This window comes from Lutjanus erythropterus, chromosome 15 (assembly GCF_056507025.1).
Source record: "Lutjanus erythropterus isolate fLutEry1 chromosome 15, fLutEry1.hap2, whole genome shotgun sequence".
Lineage (NCBI taxonomy): Eukaryota > Metazoa > Chordata > Actinopteri > Lutjaniformes > Lutjanidae > Lutjanus > Lutjanus erythropterus.
The window spans coordinates 6,490,522-6,508,810 of NC_139331.1; the positions used below are offsets into that span (position 1 = coordinate 6,490,522).

The 18,289-nt window shown below is 42.4% G+C and overlaps 1 protein-coding gene and 15 non-coding genes across 19 annotated transcripts in view; 14 read left to right on the forward strand and 2 right to left on the reverse strand.

The window, feature by feature from the left end:
- Positions 1–18,289, reverse strand: part of cnih3 (cornichon family AMPA receptor auxiliary protein 3) — a 123,876-nt gene that overhangs the window by 36,047 nt on the left and 69,540 nt on the right. The gene's annotated exons all lie outside the window — the stretch shown is intronic.
- trnan-guu (transfer RNA asparagine (anticodon GUU)) lies at positions 2,952–3,023 on the reverse strand. The gene has a single exon. It is a non-coding gene; the product is annotated as a tRNA-Asn (tRNA).
- trnan-guu (transfer RNA asparagine (anticodon GUU)) lies at positions 11,479–11,552 on the forward strand. Its single transcript has one exon. It is a non-coding gene; the product is annotated as a tRNA-Asn (tRNA).
- trnan-guu (transfer RNA asparagine (anticodon GUU)) lies at positions 11,829–11,902 on the forward strand. Its single transcript has one exon. It is a non-coding gene; the product is annotated as a tRNA-Asn (tRNA).
- trnan-guu (transfer RNA asparagine (anticodon GUU)) lies at positions 12,303–12,376 on the forward strand. Its single transcript has one exon. It is a non-coding gene; the product is annotated as a tRNA-Asn (tRNA).
- Positions 12,651–12,724, forward strand: trnan-guu (transfer RNA asparagine (anticodon GUU)). Its single transcript has one exon. It is a non-coding gene; the product is annotated as a tRNA-Asn (tRNA).
- trnan-guu (transfer RNA asparagine (anticodon GUU)) lies at positions 13,119–13,192 on the forward strand. Its single transcript has one exon. It is a non-coding gene; the product is annotated as a tRNA-Asn (tRNA).
- trnan-guu (transfer RNA asparagine (anticodon GUU)) lies at positions 13,467–13,540 on the forward strand. The gene has a single exon. It is a non-coding gene; the product is annotated as a tRNA-Asn (tRNA).
- trnan-guu (transfer RNA asparagine (anticodon GUU)) lies at positions 13,941–14,014 on the forward strand. The gene has a single exon. It is a non-coding gene; the product is annotated as a tRNA-Asn (tRNA).
- Positions 14,142–14,215, forward strand: trnan-guu (transfer RNA asparagine (anticodon GUU)). Its single transcript has one exon. It is a non-coding gene; the product is annotated as a tRNA-Asn (tRNA).
- On the forward strand, positions 14,490–14,563 carry trnan-guu (transfer RNA asparagine (anticodon GUU)). The gene has a single exon. It is a non-coding gene; the product is annotated as a tRNA-Asn (tRNA).
- On the forward strand, positions 14,958–15,031 carry trnan-guu (transfer RNA asparagine (anticodon GUU)). Its single transcript has one exon. It is a non-coding gene; the product is annotated as a tRNA-Asn (tRNA).
- Positions 15,307–15,380, forward strand: trnan-guu (transfer RNA asparagine (anticodon GUU)). The gene has a single exon. It is a non-coding gene; the product is annotated as a tRNA-Asn (tRNA).
- Positions 15,781–15,854, forward strand: trnan-guu (transfer RNA asparagine (anticodon GUU)). The gene has a single exon. It is a non-coding gene; the product is annotated as a tRNA-Asn (tRNA).
- trnan-guu (transfer RNA asparagine (anticodon GUU)) lies at positions 15,982–16,055 on the forward strand. Its single transcript has one exon. It is a non-coding gene; the product is annotated as a tRNA-Asn (tRNA).
- trnan-guu (transfer RNA asparagine (anticodon GUU)) lies at positions 16,332–16,405 on the forward strand. Its single transcript has one exon. It is a non-coding gene; the product is annotated as a tRNA-Asn (tRNA).

Below are 18,289 nucleotides of genomic sequence, written 5' to 3' on the forward strand. Positions count from 1 at the left end.
AGTCAAAACCAAAACCAAACACTATCCAAGTCACTGTATGTAATCCACATCAGTAGTGCACATTCTCTGTTGTCAAACTCGATGTTTCAAAACTAACTTTTTCAGCTTGACACCCAAAAGAGATATTTGATGTCTCTCCAGGACCCAAGCTTCCGAACAAATTTTTGAAACGGTGACATGAAGTGTTGCATTTGTATTGACAGCTTAATACTGTAACTATTTCATTGCAAATGGGTGCAGATCGACTTTGCACTAAAATATTGTACTGACGGCCAACATTTCCTATCATGCCTAGTGCTGGATGAGTAGTAAGTTAGCTGTTTCACATTCCAAAATCCAAATAATTTTTGCTGTTTGTAATGTGTCTGTTCAGAACATGCTGGTTTATGATGGTGGCTTACTTGTAATTTTGGTGATGGTTCATAGTTTTAACCATTCGAGAGGCGTTATATTTCGTGACCCCAGCTGTACTTTACTACATTTTAGAGCCGTTGTCAGCTGTGTTGACTTTTGTTAAAGTGTTGATGACACTCAGAGCTGCTTTTTGCCTCTCACTGCATGCTGTCTACCATAACATGGCCAATTACACTCATGAAACAGAGGGAATTAGAAATAAATGCCTGCCTCTAATACAAGCCTGCTTCAAAAAAAGGCCTGTTTTCTTTAGCAACTAAATGAAGGCCTTGTCACTATTTACCCTAGATCCATTTAGTGTCAATCGATGACTGAATCAAAATGGAACTGTAACCCATTCTGGCTTATGACTCCAAGTTTGGGAAATGCTGCTCTAGACTTTTTAAAGAAATATCCCATTTTCATAATGATGCTTATCCACAAGAAATCCATTTTATTATTTCATAGTATTCTGGCATTTCACATTTGACAGACAGTATGGAGCACTGAGTGACAGGATCTATTATGGTGAAGAGTAGAAGAGCATAAAAAAATCAGACCCTTCCATGGAGTCATAACTCAAATCTGTCCACACAGACTTGACATATCGACATACACATATTTTTAGATTCAGCATTCAAATCAATCACAACGCTCCTCCAGAACTTGCCTGAGAATCATCTTCAATAATCCACTGATAGCTGCCTGTACATCCAGATATGTTGCAAACAGGAACTTTTGTTAATTTGACAAAAATATAAAAAAATAAAGTCAAGAGTCAGAGGCCACATTTTCATCTGGCATTTTACAAGAAATTCAGACTGTACTATCGTTTCACATTTGATAGACAGTAAACAGCACTGAGTGACAGGAACAATTATGGTAAAGAGTAGAGGTGACACAAAGGAGACAGATTCAAATCCACATAAATGAGAATTTAAATTTGGCCCTTAGTTTAGTGAGCCTCCAGTGCACTCTCCAGTATCTACCATTCTCGCATGAATTATGTATGAACTGTATATTACATACACTGTTAGAGAGAAATGAAAAAGAAGGAGAAAATGAGGAATGGAAAAGAGGGAAATGCAGAAAGCAATAAAAGGACAGGAAATTTATAGCATCTTCTATAAGCTTTGGGACAGGTAATCTTTGTGGATTCATATGGAGTGAACTATGGATTTTATATCAGAAGACGAATGTGTGAGAAGTCTAACTGGGGTTATCTCTGACTGTAGATAATGACTGTACAGAAAAAAAGCCATCTGTGACAGAAAACTGAAAAATTTCAGGTGCAGGAGTGACTATTAGAATGCAGCCTAAAGAAGAAAACAACATACTTTATGGGGTATTTTTTATTCTGACTGGCTGGAAGATATCCATAATTTTTCCATCGTCTGAGAACTTTGTTATCAATGTTGGCAAAAAATGGGCAGTCTACCCCAGCCACATACAAACAAAAGCATGCACAGAGCTAGCAGCAGTAGTTCAGTACATTACAGTATAAAAACGTGTAGAATTTAAAACAAAATCTCATAGGAAATGAACTGGATATTTCTTTAAAGTTATTTATAGTTCAAACTACACACTATAGAGCCACAAGACGATTAGTTTAGCTTAGCATAAAGACTGCAACACAATTGCAAGTTGTGATTTTACGGGGAGTTGCATGCTCTTCATGTGCTCTTTCTTGGCAATCAGTGGCTGTGCAGTGACTTCCTGGAGAATCACTTTTTTCATTCACTAGAAGACACGCCCACTTTACTACATGACACACCCCTGAGCTAACCTCCTGGATTAACGTACTCAATTTCAACTCAAACCACAATTTTTTTCTAAACCTACGAACGTACCTTTTGTTCCTCAACCGACCCAAGTAGGCTACTTTTTGTGTCTAAGTAATCTTAGGGGCTAAACTGCTAGGTTTCAGAGGTTTGTCTTGTAGTAGATGTGTCCCATAGTAGTGTTTACGCATGGATAGACATAGCTGGTTGTTTTTCCATCAGGACTCCAGGAAGTCACTTCACCCAACAGTTAAAATGTGTAACACTCCTTAAAACAATGAAACTTGTCATTGTCTGTTTATTATGCAAACAAGATACTGTGTTGCATTAAGAAGACTTAAGAGGTGCTACTGGCATATTTATGAACTTCAATTCAGCCAGTCCCCCCCGCTTCCAGTCTTTATGCTAAGCTAGGCTAATCACCAATAGGTATGATTTTGCATTTCCATAGTGTGGCGGTTGGCATGTTTGCCTCATACGTGAAACCATACACACCAACATCATTCTTTACGCAGTATCTTTTACACTTACTCTTGAAAGTGAATGTAAGCTGTAGTTAGTAGAATTATCAGAGAACCACACACCAACACAGGTCTTCACACGTTAGCTTTTACACTTTACTTTTGAGTATTGAAAGTAAGCTGTAGTTAGTCATATTATCAGAGAACCACACAATATATAGTATTGTGCACACAACTGCTGCTGCTTGTTAATGGGTAAGGTAACCATATCCGCACTTTTTCACACAACAAACAGCAGCTGATAGAAAAAACATATCTCCCCGTCGGGGAATCGAACCCCGGTCTTCCGCGTAACAGGCGGAGATACTGTCCACTATACTAACGAGGACTGTGATGTCACAGTTTTGGCATGTAAACAGACTGGTGGCACTGTTCCAGTCCTTACAGGAGATATATAGAAATGTACAGGGAAGCATTTATGTTCACACAATTTTGCTGATGTTCAGATAAGGAATTTGAGAGCCCCAAAGTGGCAACACTGCAATTCCCAGCAACATCCTGTATGTATTTTGTACAGGGATCTGTACATTTTTGTGTGAAATACACCACCTTTCAAACTTTTCCTCCATCCAGCTGGTATTTTCAACCACCATCACTCTCTCTGGAAAGAATTGCCTCTGCTTATTCACTTTCACTTGCTCTTTTTCCCTCTGATTACCCCTGTGCTGACGCAAACAGCTCCCAGACCTCTTACTGCAAATCACCATCCAGCGTGGTAAATGAGAGCTCCTGCCCACGCTCCTCTCAGAGCCCAAGTGGAACCTGACAGGGACGCCTCGACTCGGCCTCAGCCTCTCCAGGTCCAATTAGTGAGGCCACCCGCGCACTGAGCGTGCTCACTCACAGCTTTTCAAATGTGACTTTTCAGGCAGGCCCGCTCTGATGGACGCAGGGGCAGGAGTACCAGGTCACCGAGCAACCCTCATGACTAATGAGGGGAAAAAACAAATACATAGAAAAAAAAGAGATTAGAATGACATGTGGCGTGTTTCTCATCTCGCCCTGGTCACACTGACTCATGGTTTGTCACCCACCTGGTTGTGGAGCTTGCAGAGCAGCAGCAGGTATGAAAGCACACATCAGCCACGTGAACTCTGATAAAGAGATTTACTCATTCTCAGAACACTCTGACTTTGATTTGGCTGACTGGCACTTGAGAAACCTGGGTTCAGACCTTTTTGATAGGTAGGCAGAAAAGAGATGCAGTCTCTAATATTGCAACTTTATCAATGCAGTCTATGTGTTCTGGTTTACTGAAAGAAATAAAATATGTGAAAGCACACCAGACAGAAAGCTAGAACATTACCTCCTCAATGATTTGCATGCACTTCCTGGATCAACACATCCACATACCTCTGCAACAGAATAAGTCGATTTAAAAGCCTTTTTAAAGCACACGTTTCAAATTCCAAACATAATTGAGGCAAGTAAAATGAACTCCGTGTAAAATAGGTGGCATTACTGATTGCCCGTACATCACCATGCAAGTGATTTCTCATAGGAAATATGAGAAAACTGCAGTAGTAGCAGCATACAGCAGAAACCGCACCTGAAACCACATACAGTACATAGAACTACTAAAACTTTTAGATGAAAACCACAGATGTACAGCAAATTGCTAGCCAGAAAACATATGGTGCTCTCCCACATTCAGCCTCATCAAGTAGACCGTACTCTTCTCCACCTAATTCACTTGGGTCCGCTTTTTCACGGTGGACGGATGAGCTTGGATGTTCGTTTTAGCTGCAGCAGCTTTTCCTCCCCTGCTTAAGATCAAAAAAGACCCAGTCGCCAATTACTGTCTCAAATGGCTTCAGAAGAGGCAGCTGTAATTAAGCTTGGCAAAAAAAATAATTGTACATATTTTACGACCTTTAGATGATTCATATTCCTCTGAGATGCCGTGGTGCGGGGACCCACGTGATTCATTTAGTTGTTCAAACAGAATTCAGATGAAACAAAGGCATAATAAGAAGGCTTCTGTTAGGTGGGGAACATATTATATTCATTACCTTGATGTAGTTTGGTTAGAAGCTGAATTGAATTAAAGTAGTAAAACTGACACAATACTAGACTGCGGTCGGACACAAACACTGGCCAGTGTGTGGGATTTAACATTTCTTACTTCAGCGACTCCTTGAGGTAATAAAGCATTCCTATGTACAGATATGACCTGGGAACCCTGAGACATATAGCCAGCATTGTTCTTTGTTTCTACAGACATCATATAAAAAATGGTGCCTTAAAGGGGCAGTTCTAGATTTTTTTTTTTTGGTGTGAGCTGCAGAGTTTTGGAGAATACATAGAGCTACAGAGATTTCTGTCTTTTCTCAAATATAATGGGACTAAATGGCATTCGACTGCTGGTGCTCCAGATAATCCACAGACCTTGTTGTGAGCAGTTTCATGCAGGAACTACTTTCTTTCTGCAGTAGAATTTACCAAAACTACTGTAGAATCCACTAAGGCTACTTTCTTTTCTACTTGAAATAAAGTAGTTCCTTCATCAAACTGCTCACAACAAGGTGTGTGGATTATCTTGAGTAACTGGGTCATGACATTTGGAAAGAGACACTGGTTTTGAATTTTTTCAAATCTATTTTTTGGTGGTTTGAGCGCCACAAGCCAAGTGACATCTAGTCGCATTATATTGGAGAGAAGGTAGACATCTCTATGTCTTTATAAACCTCGGTTTTGTCTTTCAGATAAGTTTGACTAACTGTGGGGTTTGTTTTCAACCTGTACAACTGTCAGAATGCTCAGGTTTGTAGCCTTGTTGAGCCCATTTTTCCCCCTGAGACTTTAGTAATTACTTTTATGAAGAACAAGGACTGACTTTTTGATTAATCTAAGAGCTATGTTGTTTATTTAAAGATTAAGTAAAGGCAAAGGGGAGTTTTTCTTCTAAATGCAATATACATGTTAGAACGTAATTGCTGAAAGCATGTGAAAAGATTAAGAACTATGTAGAACTGAATTGTGGAGTTAAACTGTTGACTGTTGTTCATGATTTCTGTGTTCAAGATGACCCCATGATCCCCAGTGGTCACTTATGTACCTTCAGTGACTCTCTCAGTCCAAATCAACCCAGCAGTTCACTTCAGCTCACATCAGTTCCAACAACCTGACACAGAAGAAAAAAAAATGGCATCCTGTCAACATCCTCTGGTTCTGGTGGCTCAAACATGTCTGGACATGTCCAATAAAGCGTCCATGTTTCAGGTCGTTTTCTGATCATAGTGGTGTTTGACACTGAGACAGCGGAGCAGACAAGCCCGCAGCATTTCAGAGCGGAGAAAACTGCTCCTTTTTTCATGACCTTGAGACGTAGAACATTTCTTAAAAAATCATTCAAATTTGGCCGAGTGGTCAATAACACATGCTCTATGGTGTGAAAAACTCAGACCACACATTTATTAATGCTTTGCACGATTTTTAAATAGCATGCTAGTTGCTAAAATACTACATATTGATATTCTCAAGCTATAGGGATCTGGCACGACAGCAATGATATATTAAATACTCAAGGACTGCTCTCATTGATTGCAGAGCTGCTCAAAGACCACTTTCCCTTGAGCTGAAACATCAAAGACTCCACTTATTCAGCTTAAATAAACTGAGCTCACTACAGTATTCAGCAGCACTCTGCTGCTGCCCTTTCACCCTGAGGGCAGGAATGATAGGCATGAAATTGGATGTGTCTTCTTTTTGCAATTGAGTTGATGAAATTCTCTTTCCACATGAGTTGGTGAGGACAGCTGCTCCGGGCCTCAATATATTCTAAAGAGCCCTCATATATTCAGATGGAGTTTTCAGACTGGCGACATGTGCAGTATTGCTTCCAGCTGGGATAAAGCAGTGGTCACTGGGACATATGGCATATGGTGGATTGAACTTGGAGATTTAACCAAAGCATTTAGAGATTTCACCTGAAGAAAGAGATGGAAATTTCTTGGTAAGACTACTAAAACTAAAATATATGCCGCCCACAGTTGCTTTTTAGATGTCAGCAGACTTACTTAGAACAGGTGTCACTTAAATCAAATGCGGGATGTCTCGTTTTAAAGTAATGAAAGGCTTCAGCTGAGTGTCAAAACGAGGCTTGCCAAGCAGAACCTCCCGACTCTGACACATGCAAAGACACACAGTGTCTTGTCTTGTTGAAAGCATGTGACAGGGTCGTAGTCTCTCTGAAAGATACGTCAATTGTAGAAAGAGTTTCTGATATGAGCGTTTTTGACAAAAACAAAAAAGAAGTGGGGCACCCGTCACAGCAGGATGGATCCTCCAGTCGTCTCAGAGTATCAATTAAATTCCTATCATCTGGAGTAAAACAGTGCATGGGGTTGTCATGTGTAGTTAACAGAAAAGCAGTGCAAGGTACTGGATATTCTTCCTTTTACCACTCTGTTTTGAAAACCCAACATCCAAGGTAATCTGTGCTCAGAATGAAAAAGATGCAAATTTAGGCTGCACATTGCCTAGAAAGTCTTTGCAAAGACCTGAGTGGACAAGTCACTGTAGGCTGTGTGCATTAAGACCAAAAACTGATAAAGCAGGCACCTATCTCGAGACTAGTGACTGGACTCCATCTTGCCAAAAAGAAGACCTGCCAAGGCCAAATGTCCTACATCTGTCATGGTTTCTGGTGTCTATGTTGTCTTCACTTCCTGTCTGACTTTTTTTCCCCACCTTTTTTTTTTATCACTGATTTGTTTCACCTATCTCTAATTAGCCTCCCTTTGTATTTAGTCTTCGTGTTTCCTCCAGTAGGTGCCAGTTCATCTTTGTCAGTTTGTCAAGCCTTTCAGTGGTTGCCCTAGTGTTTGTGTTGCTAGATTTTGTTGGAATTGTTGGCCAGCTCCCGTTTGGCTTTGGTGCTTGTAGGACTGCTTACCTGGTCTCAACTTCTTTCTGCCTGATGATCCTGTGAGCTTCTTTGTATATTGACTTTTGGTAATCAAATCATTTGAATGGTAGCTGCTTTGCCTCCTTGTCTACATTTGGGTTCAAATTCCTGTAGTCCTGCCACCCTACTTGACATCTGTAACAATATCGCAATGCTAACAAAAGTGAAAAATAATTTGTGTATCTGCCCCATGATTTCGATCTGCTAAAAAATGTAATGGGTTCGTCCTTCGCCAATCCTACACCCCTTCCCCAATTTTCATAAAATTCGGGCAAGTAGTTTTCCTGTGAAACTGCTGACAAACAGACAAACAAACAGCACAGAAAACATGACCTCCTTGGTGGAGGTAATAATACAAACAAGGTTTTGGGTATGTTTTGGTTCAGTCAGAGTCTCAGCTGTCATACAAACACAAATAAAAGCACTAATACATTCTATCAGTGTGTTCATTGCTAGCAAACAAGTTGACTAGCTTCTGTAAAGTCATTACATTGATTTGTATTTGACATGAATAAAGACACACTGAACAAACTGCACTGCAGTAGCCAGTAGGGCTCAAAATTTCATGAGTTGCTACATACAAGTCTGGTGTGAGTATTTCAGCACTATTACCAAAATGGACGGCGATATTTTAAGTAACAAAACTCCCAGATTACTTTCAGTGAAAACGGTTTTGTACATCCAAAGCCAGTCACCTCATGCAAAAACATTTATGTACTCTTAACCTTGTCTTACTTTTTTCAGTGGGCTTGCATGAGTGTGCCATGTGAGATTCAGCAAACGTTCCTAACTTCAAACAACTGTCTAAATGAACCGCTTGTGCATATTTGAGGGCACTTTCATGAGATTGTAAATGGGCATAATTAACACCAAAATAATACCATATAAGGCTTCACTTCCTGCCCCAGCCTATGGTAGCATAATGGCATCTGAGAGTAAAAAAAGAACTTTACAAGTACTGAGTTTGAAATCCTGCTGTCAGAGATCCATAGAGGAAAGTCCTGATTTAATATTACATCAGCAGCATCAGTAGTGGAATTAAGGAACCAATTAAAGACAAAGAATGGGGAAAAAATAACGTGCCGTTAATGCCATGTCACCAGGACCATACTGTTACTGAAATAAATAAAACATGCAGTCTGATATGAAAACGTCTTCACAAACAAACAAAAAAAAGGCATTTTTCACAAGTGGCTCTTTAATGAGGCTGATTGTTTTACAAATTTGCTTTCATTGCACACCATCCCTATTATCAATATCTATCCATGGCAATTAAAGATTGTGGTTATAGCAAATAAATTATGATTAAGACATAGTTAGGCAACTAAAATATTTGGTTGAAAGTCGAGAAAGATTCTGGTCAATAAAGAGATGAATGCTAATTGCAGGTCTGTGATGGAAGGCAAAATCCAGTCTCCTACATGACAATTTGACGTGCTACATGCCTATTTACCACCTTTAACTCCATCCTTGTTTCACAAAGGACACCCTACCTCTACACTGGCTCTGAATGTTGTAAAAAATTGTCAGGTATTGTCCATATGCAGAATTGTCCATATGAACCTAATTCCTTGGGATACAGGGTTGGATATTTCTTACCAACTGAGGACTCCATTTGGAAACTAGTACCTCTCAGTGCTGTTTTCTCTCTCTTTGTGTCTGCCTCCTCTTTCTTCTTCTGCCTGGCCTCTTAGCACAGACCCACACAAGCTGACAAGCTAATGAGTCCTCTTCTTCCACCCATTTCTCCGCAGCCTCTCGTCTTTGGCAGGCCAAGCCATTCGATTAGATTATACCCTGTCCTGTTTCGGAAAAAAAAGTGTATACTGGTAGCCGCTGGGGACGTAACATGACACAGGACTAGGGATGCTACCATTTAAAGGAAGCCCCTGATTTTTTAAAAGCTTGTCCCAATGTTATAGGATCTCCATATAGGATATCCATTCTAGTAGCCAGTACTAACTACTCAAGAAACAATGTTTTCTGTTTTTGTCAGTCTGTCCAGCACTGTAAAACAGAGCAAGACACCCTCACAACTTCTTATCCCCAGCATTCTCTTTGTTGCATTCTCAAAGCAAAGAATAGCTAAATCAATCAATGGTACAAGAATAGTAATATCCACAACATGCAAATCAATAAAATCCACTCCCAAAGGTTGTCATTGGCTCCCTATTGCAAACAAAAGTCTCAAATAACTTGTTGGCACTCATCCAACGCTGTTGCTAATCGGGTAAAAAGTGACAATGATTACAGGGATCTAGTGGTGAAGATGGTCTATAAAGATTCAACTGGGATGTACAAATTACAGTAATTAAGTGGGGCCCAGAGAAACATTGTTTCAGATATCCCAAATGTGCCCATGCTTGTGCTTTTGAATGACTGAGAAGTGAATGCTGCTGAAATTTTCCAAGCAATTGCTTTTGGAATGGAGAAATGGTGCAGCAGTAACACAGCTATGCCTCCATCATTGAACATCTTTGCCCTGAGCTGAAACACTGTGTTTGTTACAACCATTAGTGATAGGTTTCTAAGTTCCATTTGTGATAATCGTTGTATTTAATAATTATCTTTATGAAGAAATTGACTACATATCAAACCACAGCCACATGATGATGATGATGATATTCTCTTTTTGCTCCAGATGTCAGCTATAAACGTGGAGCAAGAAGGGAATCTTTGTCTTGCCCAAGGACACGCCAGCAAGCAAAAAATATAAAAATACAAATCGAAATGTCTTAATCTGTTCGTACACACACTCACTCATACCTAGTAAAGCAAGCATGACCTCTGTGAATTAAACAGTCACTAAGCATACGGTCAGGTACATGCATGCACAAATGTACAGACTGCCTGAGAAAATGAATAATTACTACTCTATTGAATTGGACAGCTTCTATCTAAAGATGTTTTTAGACAGCAAGGTGTTACCTTCGCCACCTTCACTGTCTCCAAAGTGAACATGATGGCATGTTCCTGAGGTTAGCAAAAGGGAAAAGCATTCTTGTGAATGTGCATGGTTATTTGTCACCTGAGTTGGCAGCAGTGGAGCTTTTTAAGCTTACCGCCAAGGCCTGCATTCAAAACCAGCACACAAACACAACACAAAAGAAAAATGCTACAGAAGCAGACTCATAAGTCAGTCAGTAAACACTTGGCTGCTGGTTTCCATTGCTAAAACTGAGGGGAAACAATTAGAAAATTTTGAAAAGACCACCATTGCTGAACCAACCCGAAGTCTTAGGCTGGCAGTTCATGCTTGGGCCATTACATTGTCTGTTTACTACACAGGAGACTGGGAGCAAAGCGTTTCTGGCAAGGCATGTCCTTGAAAAAATGTAAGGGGCGTAGGTTTGTTAATGGCTGTAGTCACTGCTATTCTACCCACTACTTTAAACTTAGAAATCCCAAGATGGCCAGTTGGCTGCAAGATCTCAGATTCTCTGATATTGGAAGACTACTGGAAAGATTTCCTGGATTATACAGCTCTTCACAGTTCTTCTGATGCAGAGTAAAGTCAACCTGGTTCTGCAATGTTGCCTTCTCAAAAGCAACTAAAAATCTAGGGGTGGGATTTGGAATAAGGCCATACCCACATCCAGGAGTCTCTGTGGTACAATCAGTTAGTGCATTCTGCTATTAACCGAAAGGTTGGTAGTTTGAGCCCAGCCAGGGGTGTTTCATTTTAGATAATAATTACATGAAGAAGATAATGTACATATTCAGATGGTGCTGTTGGAAGATATAAGAGAGGATGTATTTCATTGAGAGTGACGAGAGTGAAGTCGACATGTTTCCGCCATGTTGCCTTCTAAAAAGCAACCAAAAATCCAAGGGGCAGGGCTTGAAAATGAGACCACGCACACACCCTAAAGAAGTCTCTGTGGCGCAATCGGTTAGCGCGTTCGGCTGTTAACCGAAAGGTTGGTGGTTCAAGCCCACCCAGGGACGTTTCATCTTAGAGTGACCAGAGTGTTTCAGAGTGAAGTCAGCATGAAAACATCCAAGGTTTCACTTGCGTGACAGATTGCAATAAACTCTCAAAAAGTCTATCTATAAGGATGGTGTTGCATCCACATATTTATTGTTTTCTGCACACACTCCTTAAGTTCAAGTGTCATGATTAAAGTTTCTGCCATGTTGCCCAGCCCAACTTCTCAAAATGAACTAAAAAAAAAAACAGAGGGGCGGGGCTTGAAAGTGAGACCACGCCCACACCTGAGAGAAGTCTCTGTGGCGCAATCGGTTAGCGCATTCGGCTGTTAACCGAAAGGTTGGTGGTTCAAACCCACCCAGGGACGTTTCATCTTACAGTGACCAGAGTGTTGCAGAGTGAAGTCAACCTGGTTCTGCCATGTTGCCTTCTCGAAAGCAACTAAAAATCCAGCAGTCATGCTTGGAATGAGGTCATGCCCACACCCAGACGAAGTCTCTATGGTGCAATCAGTTAGCGCGTTCTGCTATTAACCGAATGATTGGTAGTTTGAGCCCAGCCAGGGGCATTTCATCTTAGCTAATCACTACGTAAAAAAGTTAGTAAACATATTCCGATAGTGTTGTTGGAAGAAATAAGAGAGGATGTATTTAAGTGACCGTGACCAGAGTGAAATGAACGTGTTTCTGCCATGTTGCCTTCTAAAAAGCAACCAAAAATCCAAGGGGGCGGGGCTTGAAATGGGACCACGCCCACACCCTAAAGAAGTCTCTGTGGCGCAATTGGTTAGCGCGTTCGGCTGTTAACCGAAAGGTTGGTGGTTCAAGCCCACCCAGGGACGTTTCATCTTAGAGTGACCAGAGTGTTTCAGAGTGAAGTCAGCACGAAAACATCCAAGGTTTCACTTGCGCGACAGATTGCAATAAACTCTCAGAATGTCCACCTATAAGGATGGTGTTGCATCTGCCTATTTATTGTTTTCTGCACACACTCCTTATGTTCAAATGCCATGATTAAAGTTTCTGCCATGTTGCCCAGCCCAACTTCTCAAAATGAACTAAGAAAACCCAGAGGGGCAGGGCTTGAAAGTGAGGCCACGCCTACACCCAAGAGAAGTCTCTGTGGCGCAATCGGTTAGCGCGTTCGGCTGTTAACCGAAAGGTTGGTGGTTCGAGCCCACCCAGGGACGTTTCATCTTACAGTGACCAGAGTGTTGCAGAGTGAAGTCAACCTGGTTCTGCCATGTTGCCTTCTTGAAAGCAACTAAAAATCCAGCGGTCAGGCTTGGAATGACGCCATACCCAGACGAAGTCTCTATGGTGCAATCGGTTAGCGCGTTCTGCTATTAACCGAATGATTGGTAGTTTGAGCCCAGCCAGGGGCATTTCATCTTAGCTAATCGCTACGTAAAAAAGTTAGTCAACATATTCCGATAGTGCTGTTGGAAGAAATAAGAGAGGATGTATTTCAGTGACCGTGACCAGAGTGAAATGAACGTGTTTCTGCCATGTTGCCTTCTAAAAAGCAATCAAAAATCCAAGGGGGCGGGGCTTGAAATGGGACCACGCCCACACCCTAAAGAAGTCTCTGTGGCGCAATCGGTTAGCGCGTTCGGCTGTTAACCGAAAGGTTGGTGGTTCAAGCCCACCCAGGGACGTTTCATCTTAGAGTGACCAGAGTGTTTCAGAGTGAAGTCAGCACGAAAACATCCAAGGTTTCACTTGCGCGACAGATTGCAATAAACTCTCAGAATGTCCACCTATAAGGATGGTGTTGCATCTGCCTATTTATTGTTTTCTGCACACACTCCTTATGTTCAAATGCCATGATTAAAGTTTCTGCCATGTTGCCCAGCCCAACTTCTCAAAATGAACTAAAAAAACCCAGAGGGGCAGGGCTTGAAAGTGAGGCCACGCCTACACCCAAGAGAAGTCTCTGTGGCGCAATCGGTTAGCGCGTTCGGCTGTTAACCGAAAGGTTGGTGGTTCGAGCCCACCCAGGGACGTTTCATCTTACAGTGACCAGAGTGTTGCAGAGTGAAGTCAACCTGGTTCTGCCATGTTGCCTTCTCAAAAGCAACTAAAAATCCAGCGGTCAGGCTTGGAATGAGGCCATGCCCACACCCAGACGAAGTTTCTGTGGTGCAATCGGTAAGCGTGATCTGCTATTAACCCAATGATTGGTAGTTTGAGCCCAGCCAGGGGCATTTCATCTTAGCTAATCACTACGTAAAAAAGTTAGTAAACATATTCCGATAGTGCTGTTGGAAGAAATGAGAGAGGATGTATTTCAGTGACCGTGACCAGAGTGAAATGAACGTGTTTCTGCCATGTTGCCTTCTAAAAAGCAACCAAAAATCCAAGGGGGCGGGGCTTGAAATGGGACCACGCCCACACCCTAAAGAAGTCTCTGTGGCGCAATCGGTTAGCGCGTTCGGCTGTTAACCGAAAGGTTGGTGGTTCAAGCCCACCCAGGGACGTTTCATCTTACAGTGACCAGAGTGTTGCAGAGTGAAGTCAACCTGGTTCTGCCATGTTGCCTTCTCGAAAGCAACTAAAAATCCAGCAGTCATGCTTGGAATGAGGTCACGCCCACACCCTAAAGAAGTCTCTGTGGCGCAATCGGTTAGCGCGTTCGGCTGTTAACCGAAAGGTTGGTGGTTCAAGCCCACCCAGGGACGTTTCATCTTAGAGTGACCAGAGTGTTTCAGAGTGAAGTCAGCATGAAAACATCCAAGGTTTCGCTTGCGCGACAGATTATAATAAACTCTCAAAAAGTCTATCTATAAGGATGGTGTTGCATCCACACATTTATTGTTTTCTGCACACACTCCTTAAGTTCAAGTGCCATGATTAAAGTTTCTGCCATGTTGCCCAGCCCAACTTCTCAAAATGAACTAAGAAAACCCAGAGGGGCAGGGCTTGAAAGTGAGGCCACGCCTACACCCAAAAGAAGTCTCTGTGGCGCAATCGGTTAGCGCGTTCGGCTGTTAACCGAAAGGTTGGTGGTTCGAGCCCACCCAGGGACGTTTCATCTTACAGTGACCAGAGTGTTGCAGAGTGAAGTCAACCTGGTTCTGCCATGTTGCCTTCTCGAAAGCAACTAAAAATCCAGCGGTCAGGCTTGGAATGAGGCCATACCCAGACGAAGTCTCTATGGTGCAATCGGTTAGCGCGTTCTGCTATTAACCGAATGATTGGTAGTTTGAGCCCAGCCAGGGGCATTTCATCTTAGCTAATCACTACGTAAAAAAGTTAGTAAACATATTCCGATAGTGCTGTTAGAAGAAATAAGAGAGGATGTATTTCAGTGACCGTGACCAGAGTGAAATGAACGTGTTTCTGCCATGTTGCCTTCTAAAGAGCAACCAAAAATCCAAGGGGGCGGGGCTTGAAATGGGACCACGCCCACACCCTAAAGAAGTCTCTGTGGCGCAATCGGTTAGCGCGTTCGGCTGTTAACCGAAAGGTTGGTGGTTGAAGCCCACCCAGGGACGTTTCATCTTAGAGTGACCAGAGTGTTTCAGAGTGAAGTCAGCACGAAAACATCCAAGGTTTCACTCGCGCGACAGATTGCAATAAACTCTCAGAATGTCCACCTATAAGGATGGTGTTGCATCTGCCTATTTATTGTTTTCTGCACACACTCCTTATGTTCAAGTGCCATGATTAAAGTTTCTGCCATGTTGCCCAGCCCAACTTCTCAAAATGAACTAAAAAAAAATCAGAGAGGCGGGGCTTGAAAGTGAGACCACGCCCACACCCAAGAGAAGTCTCTGTGGCGCAATCGGTTAGCGCGTTCGGCTGTTAACCGAAAGGTTGGTGGTTCGAGCCCACCCAGGGACGTTTCATCTTACAGTGACCAGACTGTTGCAGAGTGAAGTCAACCTGGTTCTGCCATGTTGCCTTCTCGAAAGCAACTAAAAATCCAGCGGTCAGGCTTGGAATGAGGCCATGCCCACACCCAGACGAAGTCTCTGTGGTGCAATCGGTAAGCGTGATCTGCTATTAACCGAATGATTGGTAGTTTGAGCCCAGCCAGGGGCATTTCATCTTAGCTAATCACTACGTAAAAAAGTTAGTAAACATATTCCGATAGTGCTGTTGGAAGAAATAAGAGAGGATGTATTTCAGTGACCGTGACCAGAGTGAAATGAACGTGTTTCTGCCATGTTGCCTTCTAAAAAGCAACCAAAAATCCAAGGGGGCGGGGCTTGAAATGGGACCACGCCCACACCCTAAAGAAGTCTCTGTGGCGCAATCGGTTAGCGCGTTCGGCTGTTAACCGAAAGGTTGGTGGTTCAAGCCCACCCAGGGACGTTTCATCTTACAGTGACCAGAGTGTTGCAGAGTGAAGTCAACCTGGTTCTGCCATGTTGCCTTCTCGAAAGCAACTAAAAATCCAGCAGTCATGCTTGGAATGAGGTCACGCCCACACCCTAAAGAAGTCTCTGTGGTGCAATAGGTTAGCGCGTTCGGCTGTTAACCGAAAGGTTGGTGGTTCAAGCCCACCCAGGGACGTTTCATCTTAGAGTGACCAGAGTGTTTCAGAGTGAAGTCAGCATGAAAACATCCAAGGTTTCGCTTGCGTGACAGATTATAATAAACTCTCAAAAAGTCTATCTATAAGGATGGTGTTGCATCCACACATTTATTGTTTTCTGCACACACTCCTTAAGTTCAAGTGCCATGATTAAAGTTTCTGCCATGTTGCCCAGCCCAACTTCTCAGAAATGAACTAAAAAAAACCCAGAGGGGCGGGGCTTGAAAGTGAGGCCACGCCCACACCCTAAAGAAGTCTCTGTGGCGCAATCGGTTAGCGCGTTCGGCTGTTAACCGAAAGGTTGGTGGTTCAAGCCCACCCAGGGACGTTTCATCTTAATTGACCAAGAAACAAAGAAGTTGTTGTACATAATCAGGTGGTGTCATCAAAAGAAATAAAGATCTAGTGTATTACAACATGATAAAGTCCAAGACTGGCCTAGATAGATGTTAAACAATAAACTCTCAACATTTCTATATATATATGTAGTGTTGCGTGCATGTATTCATTATTTTCTGCACATCAGTGGTTAATTTCAAATTCCATGATTAAAGTTATGTCATGTTGCCCAGGATCTGGAAATAAACTGATAAGTATAGGTGAGTGTGGCTTAGAAATCGAGGCCATGATAATAACACATTAGTGCAAAGTCCTTTCCATGGTCAGTTAAGATGAAAATGTCCCTGGGTGGGCTGGATGGCTGGTAACATGTACTTGCTAAAGCTCTCTTTAGCCTACTATTTTTTATGGCGGCATCCTTTTACTAGGGTATTGGTACAAGTAAAACTACAAGCTGTAACTGAAATTGTCATGTTTATGTTTTCTGCTACAACTGGGATAATTTCTAGTAAATTCAGTTACTGTGAATAAAACCACTCATCAAAGGATCCCTAAAAAACCCAGAAACCACTTGACTGAACTGAATGATGCTACTATTGAGATTAACATTCATATAACATTCATAGTATCCACTGGTCCAGTCTAAATGTATCCCTTTCCTTTTCTGAGGATTTATAAATCTCCACAATAAATATGTCAACACAAATAGCAGAGCTGATATCCACCTTTGGCAAAACTCCACAAACACAACCTGAAAGAGACATCTACAGTCAGAATGCATCCCTCTGTGTCGTCACATGTCTGACACACACAAACACACACACCAAGCTATAATCCCACAAACAGAAGCACCATCTGTGCAGTGCAGCCAGCCTCCCTTTGTGTCCTGTGTCTTGGCAAACTTCACAGAGTTTTATCAAAGTATGCAGGACAGGCCCTCCGTGGCCCCACATCAGACAATACTCTTCACACAGACTACATCACCTGCATGCCTAACTGAAGGCACTATATGTACAGTGTGTGTGTGTGTGCGTGTGTGTGTTAGTGTGTGCAAGAAGCAGAATAAAAGACAAAGACAGGATGAGAGACAGACTGAGATGTGGTGATGGATGTGACCTGCGCGGCGGACACGGTGAACGAGAGTGAGTCAGAGAGGGATGGGAGGGGAGGAGGCGATTGGGAACCTTTGTACTGAAACTTCAAAAGCATTATGGGAACCACAGGGGAGCCCCCTTCATCTCCATGCCTCCCCCACCCGACTCCTCTGCATCCTCAAATCTCATTGGCTGTAACTGGAACGAGGAGGAAGCTTCACCTTGACATCAGAAACATGTAGGAGGGAGGGAATGAGCAACAATTCTACTCTAAATTACATAAGAGATGCAATTTGTTTAGCCTGTTTCAGCTTGATTGATAATTGTTGTGAATCCTGTTCCACATTATTCTGTGGTAAATTAGGACCAGTCTCCGAGGTGTGGGGAAAAAGTTCCTCACAGCCCGCGGCTCCGGTGACAGGGACTTTTAGGAAAGTGAAAGTTACTCCAATGAGGGCGGCGGAGACAGTGACCTGCGGCGACGCAGGGGGAGGCAGGAGTGATGAGTAGAGAAGAGACAGGAGCAGAGACTGAGAAGCAGGTCAGTGTGGGTGTCCAACTCACCTCCTCTAATATATCTCAGCTTCACAGTTTCCTGGAGATATTTTAATGTGTTGGAAATGACTTAAGTTATCAGTAATAAGGCTCGGTCTCGGTTAGGAAAGTACAATTTAGCAGCAAAATCAATTCATTTCAATGGAAGTTCTTATGTTATGGTCAACTTTGGTGAACTTTGACTATTAAATTTGAGTTTGTGACAGACAGAGGACCGTCAAATC